Source organism: Pan troglodytes, chromosome X, assembly GCF_028858775.2.
Source record: "Pan troglodytes isolate AG18354 chromosome X, NHGRI_mPanTro3-v2.0_pri, whole genome shotgun sequence".
NCBI lineage: Eukaryota > Metazoa > Chordata > Mammalia > Primates > Hominidae > Pan > Pan troglodytes.
The window spans coordinates 118,349,058-118,363,026 of record NC_072421.2 but is presented as its reverse complement, the minus strand read 5'-3'; the positions used below and the strand labels follow the sequence as shown (position 1 = coordinate 118,363,026).

The 13,969-nt window shown below is 43.2% G+C and overlaps 1 pseudogene; it reads right to left on the bottom strand.

Moving 5' to 3' along the window:
- Positions 1-12,210: 12,210 nt before the first annotated feature.
- Positions 12,211-13,679, bottom strand: LOC738716 (glutaredoxin-related protein 5, mitochondrial-like; annotated as a pseudogene).
- Positions 13,680-13,969: the final 290 nt, after the last annotated feature.

Below are 13,969 nucleotides of genomic sequence, written 5' to 3'. Positions count from 1 at the left end.
TTCCATAGAGGTTGTACTAATTTATATTCCCACCAGCAGTGTAGAAGCATTCCTTTTTCCCCACATCCATGCCAACATCTATTGGTTTTTGACTTTTTAATAATTGCCATTCTTGCAGGAGTACAGTGGTATCTCATTGCGGTTTTAATTTACATTTCCCTGATGATCAGTGATTTTGAGCCATTTTTGTTTGTTTGGTTTTGGTTTTTGTTTTGTTGTGGGTTTTTTTTTTTTTTTTTTTTTGAGACAGAGTCTCGTTCTATCACCCAGGTTGGAGTGCAGTGGCTCCATCTCATCTCACTGCAACCTCTGTGTCCTGGGTTCCAGCAATTCTCGTGCCTCAGCCTCCTGAGTAGCTGAGACTACGGGCATGCCCGGCTAATTTTTGTATTTTTAGGACAGATGGGGTTTTGCCATGCTGGCCAGGCTGGTCTTGAACTTCTGGCCTCAAGTAATCCACCCGCCTCGGCCTCCCAAAGTGCTAGGATTACAGGTGTAAGCCACCACGCCTGGCCTATTTGTATATCTTCTTTTGAGAAATGTCTACTCATGTCACTTGCCCACCTTTTAATGAGATTTTTTTTCTTGCTGATTTGTTTGAGTTTCTTGTAGGTTCCAGATACTAGTCCTTTTTCAGATATGTAGTTTGCAAAGATTTTCTCCCATTCTGTGGGTTGTCTGTTTACTCTGCTGATTATTTCTTGTGCTGTGCAGAAGCTTTTCAGTTTAATTAGGTTCCAATTATTTATTTTTGTTTTTGTTGCATTTGCTTTTGGGGTCTTGGTCATGAATTCTTTGCCTAGGCCAATGTCTACAAGGGTTTTTTCGATGTTATCTTCTAAAAGTTTTATAGTTTCAGGTATTAGATTTAAGTCTTTAATCAATCTTGGGTTGATTTTTGTATAACATGAGAGATAAAGATTCAGTTTCATTCTTCTACCTGTGGCTTGCAAGTTTTCCCAGCACCATTTATTAAATAGGGTGTCCATTCCCCAGTTTATGTTTTTGTATGCTTTGTCAAAGATCAGTTGGCTGTACGTATTTGAAAAGCCTTTCTGAGACTTTTGAAAGAGATCTTTATTATATGGACATGTACCCCTTTTTCTGTGATGTCTGGAACTGGGGTAGCTGGCAGTGGTCCAAGATTTTTCTCTAAACTGTGTGTACTTTGAGTTTCCCCAGACCTTGCCAGCCTGCAGGTATATAAAAGGTCACACAATCTCTCACTCTTCCAAATTTTGCCAGCTCTTGCCTTTATCTCTTATGCAGAATTTGGCCTCTAACAAAGGACCCCTTAATAATATTAGAGTCCCCAAGGGATGTCTGCTTCCTGCCAGGGGCTGCTCTTGCTTCCCTTCTATTTATCCCTTGGTGCCTGTGCTAAGCAACCCTGCATCCACTGGGCACTGCTATCTGCTGCTACAGCTGAGGCACTGGGGCCCTTGAAATGCCAAAGCTAGGCAATATATTATTCTGGATAGGGGGAAAATATCTCTCTTCCCTTTGTGATACTTTTTGTTAGAGGCACAGCCAAACCGGCATGCTTATGTGCTGATGTCCTACTAAGGTTTTTTAAAGAGACGACTCTTCTCTTCCACCTCCTTTTTCTCAGAAGATGTTGAAATTATTTCAAAGGCAGCTGGACCAGAAGACATACACATCTGCATTCAGAATTTCCCCTTCCCTCCCAATACTAAGGATTTCTTACTGGATCCAACTTTCTGTGCCTGGTTTGTGTTTCCCTCAGAGTGAAGTACGTAAATCAAACTTCAATCCTGTATATACTCCAACACACCAACATCACCTGTGTACTTTTTTGTCCTTCTCTCCACAACAGCTAAGTTTAAAAAGATGAGAAAAAGACAGTGCAAAGGTGAGGGCACACAAGTGGCCTTATGTCTAGTTTGCCGTAGTAGTAAAAGTTCTTCAAAGGCTGTATACTTGTGTCAACATCAAAGAACAAAGAAACATGTGTGATGGCAGTTTCTGGTCAGAAGCAAAATGTTTTCTGTCTCCTCACAAGAGAAGTTCAAGCTCAGGCAAGAGGATATTAATTAAAAGATTGCACAGGCTATTTTGAAATTGAAAAGGGGAGGAAGGTTCATTAGATGGCCTTTGTTTTGGTCACTTTGGGCTGCTATAACAAAAATACCATAGATTGGGTGGCTTAAACCATAGACACTTATTGCTCACACTTCTGGAGACTAGAAAATCCAAGATCGAGGTTCTTGGTGAGGGTTCTTTTCCTGGTTTGCAGATGGCTGCCTTCTTGCTGTGCCCTCACATGGTAGAGGGAGAGATCATCTCTTTGTGTCACTTATAAGGACACTAATCCCATTTATGAGGGCTCTACTTTCATGGCATAATTACCTCCTAAAAGCCACACTTCCAAATCCCATCTGCAATGCTTTAAATATTGTTTGTCCCCACCAAAACTCATATTAAGGATTGGTTTCCAACGTGGCAGCATTGGGAGGTGGTGCCTTTAAGAGGTGATTAGTTCATTAAGATGGATTAATGTCTTTCTCATGAGACTGGGTTAGTTCTTGGGGAAATGGATTCATTCTTAGCTTGCCTGTTGTGTTTTGCCCTTTTTGCATGTACTGACTTCCCCTTCTATTCTCTGACATGTTTTGATAAAGCCCTCACCAGAAGCCAACCAGATGCAACTGCCCAACCTTGGACCTCCCCGCCATCAGAACTGTGAGCTAAATAAATTTATTTGCTTTATAAATTACCCAGCCTCAGGTATTCTGCTGTAGCCACAGAAAACAGAATAAGACACCATCACATTGGAGATTAGGGCTCCAATGTATGCAAGTGGCGGGGGGTGTTATATTAGTCAATTCTCACACTGCTATAAAGAACTACCTGAGACTGGGTAATTTATGAAGAAAAGATATTTAATTGACTCACAGTTCCACAGGCTATAGAGGAAGCATGGCTGGGGAGCCTTCAGGAAACTTACAATTATGGCAGAAGGGCGATGGGGAAGCAGGCACATCTTCACATGGTGGCAGGAGAGAGAAAGAGAGAGAGAGAGACAGAAGGGAGAAGTGCCACACACTTTTAAACTATCCGATCTCATGAGAACTCACTCACTATCATGATAACAGCAAGGGAGAAATCCGCCCCCATGATCCCATCGCCTCCTACCAGATCCCTCCCCCAACACTGGAAATTATAACTTAACATGATATTTGGGTTGGGACACAGTGCCAAACCATATTGGGAGGGCAGGGAGGAGACACAAACATTTAGTCCAGAGTAGCCTTCAAGGCCTATTATAATCCTGCTGCTTAGAACAGTGCGGTATTTTCCAAAGTGTGGTAGGCAAACCACCAGCGAGATATGAGATGATTATCAGTCATACCCAGATGAACATTTATAATAAGCAGTTATAGGTATATTAGTATAATTTTCTTCCATTTAGGGTACTTGATACTGGATTTCAGTTTATGGCAGTGACATAGATTTTTCTTTTAATGAAAGTTTAAAAGTTGATTCAAAAATATTAAGGAAATAATAGTGTAGACACAATGCAGTACTATTCAGCCAAAACAAAGAATGAGATCCTGTCATTTGCAAAAACATGGATGGAACTGGAGAGTATTATGTCAAGTGAAATAAGACAGGCACAGAAAGACAAACATCACATGTTCTCACTTATTTGTGGGATCTGAAAATCAAAACTATTGAACTTACAGACATAGAGAATAGAATGGTTACCAGAGGATGGGAAGGAGAGTGGGAACCTAAGGGAGGGAGGTGGAGATTGTTAATGGGTACAAAAAAATAGTCAGAAAGAATGAATAAAACCTAGTATTTGATAGCACCACAGGGTGACTATAGTCAATAAGAACTTAATTGTACATTTTAAAATAACTTAAAGAGTATAATTGTATTGTTTGTAACACATAGGATAAGTGCCTCAGGGGATGGATATCCCATTCTCCATGATGTGCTTATTTCACATTGCATGCCTGTATCAAAACATCGTATGTCCCCCATAAGTATATATACCTACTATGTCCCTATAAAAATTAAAAATTAAAAAATTTTTTAAAATAATAGTGTAGGCAGTACATGATATGGCAAAAATCATGAAGGTGGTATTTGAGAGGCTGAAGGCTGAGAAATGGTGGGGTAATGGTTTAAAGCTTGAGCTTTGAAGTCAGACAGATCTGGTTTCCAGCACTGACTCTACTACTTACTAGCTGAGTGATGTTGAGCAGATATGTATGTGCTTAAATATAGTGCTAGGCACCCAGATTTGACCAAAGCTTCACACTACTGAAAGCCTATGAGGACCCACCTCAAAGGCTACAGTCGTCCCTCCCAAAAGAAAAAGGCAGCCAGTGCAAAGTACCTCAGTGGGAGCTGATCTAGGGCTGGCCTCAGACCCCAGACCTGATTTTAGAGTTGTGTGTGGAAGGTCATTTTATAAAGTCATGCCCAAATGCCAGCTAAAACTCTTCCAGCCCTAACTGTAGATGGTTAATCACATGCCGGAGTGTCCTAGTCTGACAATGCTGATGAGTCTTTAGCCCCAGTCTGGCCAACAGTCTGGCTCAAGCCCATTGGGCCTCTCGTCTTAAGCCTTGCCTCTACCATGCTTTTGTGAACCCAGCCCTCATATCATCTGAGATTAGGGGGAAAGGAAGTAATTGGAAAAAGGCCACTCATGTCTACCACAGGTGGCCTAACAGTGTCTCAGAATCACTGTACTCCAGGGTTTCTTGGGAACAGAACAGAGGGGCAGAAATGATCCACACCCACCTCCATTCCACATCTTTTTATTACCCCATAAAACCACCCAGGTGCCTGTGCCTTTCAAACAACTCCTGAGCACAAAACCCTGGGAAGAGTATTTAAAGTGTATTGAGGGTGGTTTGTGTTCTTCTCAGGGGCCTCACTCTCAAGTAGGCCAACTTGCCCTTTAGTGCTGTGAATAGGCTAAGGTAGGTAAGTTAACACTAAGCCTTCCCAGTCCAACTCCAAAGAGCACGTGGGAAAAACTCCTTCCTTACAGGAGCCTGCGAGACATCTGCAGGGAAACAAACAGCCCCTCCTTTCAGCTCACTAGTCCAAAAACTACTTTTGCCAAGCATTGATGCTGCTTCCGGTTCAATCTGTCTTTCACTTGAATTCGCATCATTTCTCTTATTTAAATAGCCAAGTGAGGTCCTGGTGGTCCTCTCTCATTCTCATATTTGGTTTCTTTATTTCCATGGGAATAAGCATGAGGCCTGTAAGCAAGTGTCCTTTTTGCTTTCTCCTATTGAATATTCTACATGTAGTGGCTTCCTTTGAGTCCTACATTTTTGTTTATCAGGATAAGTTGACTTTAGGCTGAAAGTTTCAAGGGCCTTGACTGATTTGGGTTGGCTGTTGGGAAAAGAGATTTAGGGTAGAATAAAGCAGTAGGGTTTTCTAAGGCACACAAAAAGGAGAAAAGATAAGTAGGGGACAGGGCTCCTGAAAGACCAGCTGTTCCATCCAACTCCATCTTTATGCACACTATCAGTAGGGGCTTATTTAAGACAACATTCCACCTCCACCCCCCCACACACAATTCAGCTCATTAGGGGGTCTCCTGGCTTCTCAGAGCTTCCAGCAGTACTAAGGGAGATGATCTAACTCCAGCCGCTAAGGGTGTCCCAGTAGCAGAAGGCTTCTTAGGCATTTTGCCTTATTAAGCAGACCAACAACATGGTGCTCCAAGGGATAATTACCTGGGAATAGGGTTGCCAGATACATTACAGGATGAAACATTTGGGATATGCAAATGCTAAAAAAAATCTCTTGTTTATCTGAAACTCAAATTTAAGTGGACATCCTATATTTGTATCTGCAAAATCTGGCAAATTAGCAAATTTAGCAAAACCCTACCCAGAGACCCCATATGCGACTCTAAATTATCCTCTGATAAAGGGGTGAGAAATAAGGGTCCCCCAAGCTAAAATGTACTTTTTTCAAATTGTCTAATGAGAGTCAAACTCTCCAGCCCTAACCCCAGTCCCCAAACATGCAATAAGAACGCATGACTAGTTTTTCTATGTTAAGAGCAGCTGGCTATATCCCTGCCTCCAATTTTCACTTGCCCTAGGTTAATTGTCCACTTTTCTCACACAAAATGAACTCTTCCCAGGTGAACTCGGCCATCTGCAAGTTTTAGAGAAATGTGTAGAATGTCTCTACATGAGGCTAGGCATGGAGATAGTCACTTAGAGGTCTCCAAGAATGTTCTCTGATTGCTCCCCATGGAATCAGCAGAGTTCAGGAGGAAGAAGGAGGGAATTATCGTCCAGCCTTTCCCCTGTGACTTCTAAGTCCATCTCCTCAAGCCGCTGCAGCCTGCAATCCCCAGCCTGGCTCCAGTAGCTTTGTTGGTGGAAACATCATTTTGCTCACAAAGACAGACCGAGATTTTCATTTTATTAAAATAAAAGAAATTTAAGATAAGATTTTATGAATATTTAGAAAAGCAGCATGTTGCATGATATAAGACATATTTACATGCCACAGAAGGAGCACAAATATTGTACTTCCAGGATGCTTTGAAAGGTATTGGATTGTTCATTGTTTACTAGCCTCCAGGCATTATTACACAAACTAGCTTGGGAAAAATGGTGACTGCTACAGAGGCTTGGAAAATGTATAGGACACTTTCAGATTTAAAGCTGCTCCTCCCAGTACTACTTGGCCCACACAGCACACAGAAAACAGACAGGCAAGGTGGTGGGCAGGTGGGTTTCACTGACACCTCCCGAAAGGGACATCATCTGAAAGTGACCACAGGCCTTGGGGCTCTGGCTTTACAATTGTCAGCAGCTCATAGATAAAGCTTTAACAGAGGAATCCTGTCTGGTTATGGCTCTCCCAAGGCACCTAAGCTTGAAGTCTGTCACCATTTTATTCTTTTAATCAACAAACATTTAATAAATTTCTATTGTGTGTCAGCGAAACTGAGAGAGCAGTGGAAAAAACTGATACAATCCCCAAACTTGTAGAGCTGAGGGACTAATGGGAGACACAGACAAGGAAATGAGCAATTACAATACATGATATATAAGTGTAAGTGCTGGCCGGGTGCGGTGGCTCATGCCTATAATCCCAGCACTTTGGAAGGCCAAGGCAAGCGGATCACCTGAGGTAAGGAGTTCGAGACCACACTGGCCAACATGGTGAGAACCAGTCTCTACTAAAAATACAAAAATTATCCAGGCATGGTGGTGCACGCCTGTGATCCCAGCTACTTGGGAGGCTGAGGCAGGAGAATCGCTTGAATCCGGGAGGTGGAGGTTGAGGTGAGCTGAGATCATACCACTGTACTCTAACCTGGGCAGCAGAGTGAGACTCTGTCTTAAAAAAAAAAAAAAGTGTAAGTGCTATAGGAGCACAAGGAAGAACCCCTCACCCATTCCAAGAGCGTCTGGGAAAGGACCCCTATGGAAACTGAGGTCTGAACTGAGACCTAAACGATGAAAAGGAGTTAAGGGAAAAAAGCTGTTTTAAGCAGAGGGAACACGTCCCAGTGACCAGAAGGGAATTTGAGGAGTAGAGGAATGGAGGCATGGAGTTCGAGGGCTAACCATCATCATGCATAGCATTTAGCTAGGATGTCCTGTGTGCCAGTGCTTTGCTAAGCATTTAGCATACATTGTCTCATTGGAGCCTCACAGCATTCCTCAGATGAGGCACAGGGAGATTAAGAGCCTTACCAAAGTCAAACCTCTGGTAAGAGATGAAGACAGAATTGAACCCCAGCCATCTAGCTCCAGAGCCAACATTCTTAACCTCCACTCTATAAAGCGAAATCTATATCTCAAATGAATAAAACAAATGGTGGAACTTCAGCACAGGACTCTAGCCTTCACTCCTGGAGCCACCAACCCCAGCCATAGGTCCAAATCTATCCCAGCTTCTGGCCCTTTTCTGACCTCAGAACCTCTGTCCAGTCCCTGGTTTCTTGCCAATTACCCGTGCCCAGTCATGACTCTCCCTTTCTGCTAGATCCCTGGTCAGCATGTCAGGTTCCCAGAGCTGAGACTGACTCCCTAATTCTCATGAGAACTAAAGTCTTTCTTGCCTCTGAATCCCAGTTCCTAGTCCCCTCTTATCAGACCAACTGGTATCACACTATGCCTCCTTCTCTGGATTTCTTACTATTCTGGTTTCATTGACATCTGCAGATCGCTTCCGTGTCTCTGTATTTCTGGCCGATCTCTAAGGTCTAGCCATCCTCAGTCTAGCCTGACCCGAATTGGGAGGAGAGAAGTGGAAAGAGACAGAGACTTGTGAAGGCAGGAAGGGCAACTGTATGAGAGGCTGAGCGAGTGGAGAGATTTGAGAATATGGGTAGGGCTGAGGCTGAGAGCCTAGAAGCAGAGCTGGCTTTATTCTTAGGTGGAGTATGTGACCCAGACCCTTCCAAAATACCCTATTCCAATAGCTACTTGGGGGAATGAAATCCCTTTAAGAGGATGTTTGCAAAGAACTGAGAATATAGAGCCCAGGTGAGGAGAAACACCTACTGTACTTAATGTTACAGTAGAGTACATGCCTTTCTAAATGTTCACTTTGGTTGGGGAGGACACTCAGTATCTGAAAGAAAAAGGGAGAGAACCTTGTAGTGAAGAATTGTAGCCAAAAGGGAGAGTTCAAGAATATTCACAGGCATAGATATCCCAACCAGGCAGAGATGACAACTTGACTCAGGTCCAGCCTTGCCTAGACATAGTGCCTTCATCATACTACAGATGTGGTTTCTTTTTGGATGTGGTTTCTGACTTTATTTTAGCACATGGCCCTGACAGAAAACTTAACATTATCTGCTATTTATTATGCACTGCCCTGTAAGACCACCAAATGTGTGATAGTCCCTACAATATAGGAAGGAGCCAATTGAAGAGTTCATATTTTGGGCAACTCTACTCCCTTTTTCCTACTCCAGAGTTTAGGGACAGCTGTTGAGCAAATGAAGGAGGCAGTTAGAACTAGCCCAGGGCTTCTCAAATTTTAGTGTACACATGATCACCTGCAGGTCTTGTTAAAATGCAGATTCTGACTCAGTAGGTTTGGGGTGGGATTCAGAGTTTGAATTTCTAACAAGCTCCAAGGTAATGCTAATGCTATCAGTTGGGCGGACACACTTTAGATAGCAAGGCTATTTCTGCCATTCTGCATTCTAATACATTAACCTGCTTCTTCGTAACCTGTGAAGTGCTGAACAAATATGAAGGAATCATATTGCACTTTTATTTGATGAACCTGCCAACCCTAAATAGAATGAACAAATAAGCCCCATGAAGGAGAGAGAAGAAGTGGTGGCTGCCCATTAACAACAACAACAACAGTAAAATTATACAGGCCAAGAGGGAGAGTTATATTTTCCCCAAGTTTCCTACAGCTGTTTATTGGTCATGGGGCGCATAAAACATCTTATGAATGTTTCACTGCCGAAGAAAAATTGCTTCAAGCTGAGCTAGGAGTTAGGTATTACCATGGATATGAATATATTTTCACAGTTCAGCTCAATTACCACATTGTTTATCATGTTGCTTTACAACATTGCAGACTATTAAAGCTACTTTTTCATTTTACAGTATAGGAAACTAAGGCTGGCCAGGCAGGTGATTCAATTTGCTCAAAGTCACATGGCTAGTTAGTATCAGAACTGAACTAGAACCACCCAATGAGCACAGTGCTCTTTCTACTGCAAGGATTTGTTAAAATAGTGTCTGAACAGGGGAAAGATTTTAAGTTAATTGGTCACAAGTGGTCCCCATACCCTGCTGTGGGGAGCTTAGCGGAGGTTCCCTGAATAAAAACATAGTTTGGGACTGGAGAAGAAATTTTCCAGGCTCTTGGTCACTCAAACAAATAGACATCTTTTTGAGCATGGATTGCCCATTTGTTTATTCAACAAACACTTGTTGAGCCCTGTGCTGGGTGGGGATAGAATTTTTTTTAAAACCCACAGTCCCTGCCTTGACAGAGCTTAGAATCCACTAAGGAGAGACTGATGTATAAATACTAAGTTCAATAAACTCCCATAGCTATGGGGGGGGCACAAGAGATGGTTTCAGAAACGAAGTAATCAGCCAAAAAGGAAAGCAGGCCAGCTAATCACTGAGCATGATGTGAGGCAGAAACTTAAGTGCAGTATGGTCAGAGTTTAGTGTAAAGAGGGAGGGAGGGATCTTTGTAAGCTACAGAGTTCACGGAAGGCTTTTTGGAAAGGTAAGTCTAGAAGTAAGCTTTGGAGTATGTGTAGGAATCATATAAGGCAGCTGCTGTGACAGTTTCTGGCAGTGAGTTTCTGACACGAACGGCTCCCTCTGTTCAGGGAGGACCCGGGCACCCTCACTTTGAGTCTTGGTCTTACTTTTCATCTAAAAGGGTGGAGCGGATCCCCAGCTTTTTCAGTTCTTCCACCAGGTCCCCATTCTGGTGCATCTGGGCTCCATTCCTTTGTTCTTCCCTCTAGCTGAGGAAAAATAACCACTAACCCTGAGGAGACAGCCTGTGAGGTTTAGCTCATAACTGACATGTGGGTCAAGTGAGGCAAACTGAATAGACTCCAACATCATAGCCTGGCATTGCTATTTACCCCCCTCTAGTAAAAACAAAATTCCATCTAGTTCATGACATCTGAAAGGAGGTATCTCACGCTGCCTGCTTGGAGGGCAATTCATTTGGAAATCTCTCTGGGAAAGCGCAGAGCAGAGCTGATTTATGGCATCACCACAAGGTATCACTGCAAGCATCAGGACCAAGTGGAGGAAGTGCCACTGCCCAGCCCTGAGGCCAGCATTCCAGCCTGTGAACAAATCCTGTGGGTTGGAATGCTGCTGCTAACCCAATGAGATGGACTGCTGGCCCATGCGGCAGCCTCTGACAACACTTAACTGTGAGAGACCTGGGCTCTGGGGAGGCCTCTTCCTGCTGGGTCGCGGCGATGTGACCACCAGGGTGGGAACCGAGCCCAGGAAAAGTTCTTTCTGGACTAGGTCGACCCTTGTGCAGATTACTGGTTCATGCTGAGTGCTTTTCCCTGAGACATCAGGGCCTCTGTCACCCTTTCCAGACCAGCCCCTCTGGCCACTGCCATGCCAGGATGTATCTTATGGCACTCTTGGGACTCTAGGGTGAAGAACCCACCAGATTTAGAAATTTTGATGACTCAGGTACATGGAAATTTGAAGGTCTCTCAAGCTATCAACAAAGCAAACAAATTTAAAAAAATGAACAAAATCTCTATCAGGGCCTGGCGCGGTGGCTCACGCCTGTAATCCCAGCACTTTGGGAGGCCGAGATGGGCGGATCACAAGGTCAGCAGATCGAGACCATCCTGGCTAACACGGTGAAACCCCATCTCTACTAAAAATACAAAAAAAAATTAGCCGGGCGTGGTGGCGGGCGCCTGTAGTCCCAGCTACTCAGGAGGCTGAGGCAGGAGAATGGCGTGAACCCGGGAGGCGGAGCTTGCAGTGAGCCGAGACAGCGCCACTGCACTCCAGCCTGGGCGACAGAGCGAGACTCCATCTCAAAAAAAAAAAAAAAAAAAATGTCAGTGGGATTTTTGGGGCAGTAAAATTATGTTGATTTTTCCTCTTTTTATTTTGCTGTATTTTCCAAGTTTTATATTACTTTTATGTTGGAAAAATAAACTTTACTAAGGAAAAAAGTTTTGTCGAATATTAAAGTAACAATAAAAATAGTGATTACAATGTTACAACTCAGTAAACACCATAAACATAAATAGTGAACAGGTCTCCAGTACAAACACAGAATGTGAATCTCTATGCCCTAAGAGAAATAAGCCTGCGTGTATGTGACAATATCATATAAGCAGTCGAAAATGCAAATATGAAGTAAGAAGATAAATGTCTGAAAATTTGATTTTATTAGACCTGCCATCCATTTGCCCCAGTCTCCAGCATGCTCTTTATAATAAAATGTATCAAATTGTAGCACGAAGTCATCAAAGCTTTTACATAACTTTCTTCCTGTGTTGGCAGTTCATTTAAAAAAAAAAAACCCCAGTTATCACAGTTTCTTCTTTGTCCATCGTTTTCCATAACGGAAGAAGCTATACATAATTTGGGGGAAGATATTGTCTTTGCAGACTGACATATTTGCAGAGGGGTCATGAATAATGATTCCAAAGCTCCTAGTTTAACTCCTGAATCAGGCAAAAAATAAATGGCAATATAAGAACAAATTTTGTTTACAGTAATATCATAATACAGCATTGAATTATTACAGTGCAGTGGTTGTAATTAAGCTCACAATAAAATCTTATTAGCCCAAACACCAGACAACCTAAAATCACCCGACTGCTCACAAACGGAAATGATCAGTGCAACGCAGTTGTCTCAGTAGTGAAAACCAAAATCGGTAAGGTTTTTCTGGCAGTGAGTCTCTGACACGAACGGCTCCCTCTGTTCAGGGAGGACCCGGGCGCCCTCACTTTGAGTCTTGGTCTTTCTTTTCATCTAAAAGGGCGGAGTGGATCCCCAGCTTTTTCAGTTCTTCCACCAGACCCCCATTCTGGTGCATCTGCAAAAGAATGTCACAGCCCCGCACAAACTCGCCGTTGAGGTACACTTGCGGGATGGTGGGCCAGTTGGAATAGTCTTTAATGCCTTGTCGCAGCTCGGGGTCGTCCAGCACTTCGTAGGCCACATAGTCGCGGACGCCGTGCACCCACAGGATCTGCACCATGGCGTTGCTGAAGCCGCACTGGGGTTGCTCCGCCGTCCCCTTGAGGGAAGACAACCACTTTGTCCTTCACCAGTGCATCCAGCCGCTCCCCCGAAACACCACCGCCCGCACCCGAGCCCGCCGCTCGGCCCAGGAACCCGCTCATCCCTGCATGCTCGCCGAAGCCCACGACGCCCCAGGTCTTTGGCTGGCCACCTAGAGCTCTCCTCGGCCCACGGCCGCTTTTACATAATTATTAATCAAAGTACAGTTAACCCTGTGATAAACCAATTGAATATTTTGAAAGCAAGCACGAAGTAATTCTTTGCTGTATGAAGTTGATGAATATTGTGACGAAGGCAGGGAAGATACAAAAGCTATGGGGGTTTCATTCAACGTTATTAGACCTCTTGGCAAAACAAGTACAAATCACTTCATTGCCAAGAAGCTTATAAAACCAGGCACAATATCAATGACAAAGTGACTTAGAGAAAGCAGAGTGAGTCATCAGCAGAATTTTTATAACAACGTCATAGGACATCCGTAATATCTATGGCACACAATATAAAAGGCAATTATTATCACATGTGGACACCAGCAGATATTCTACTTTAGAGACAGGTAAAAACACGGATATGCAGACTCTTGGCATAGGAGTGGTATGTACACACACAGACACACACACGCACACACACACAAACACACACGGGAGAAGTGCTCCACATTTTTGACCCTGAAATCCCATGCTATAAGAGAAAAGAGGTTTTTTTTTTTAAATTATGCTTGTTACCTTAGATACAGATTTTCATGCAGTTGTTGTAAGAAATACTGCAAAGAGAAACCATGTACCATTTTCCCGGTTTCCCCCAATGACAGTGTCTTGCAACACCATACAGTATCACAACCAGGATATTGGCATTGATACAGTCAAGATACAGAATGGTTCCATCACCACAAGGATCCCTCATGTTGCCCTTTTATAGCCACACCCATTATCTCCAACTCCACCCCCTTCTTAACTCCTAGCAACCACTCACATGTTCTCCATTTTTATAATTTTGTCATCTCAAGGATGTTATACATTTGGAATCATATACAATCGGGTCATTGCCTTTTTTCACTTAGTACAATTTTTGTAAATCCACTCAAGATGTTGTACATATCAATAATATGTTCCTTTTCATTTGTGAGTAGTGTTCTATGCTATGGATATACCACAGTTTGCTTAACCATTCACATGTTGAAGGACATTTGGGTT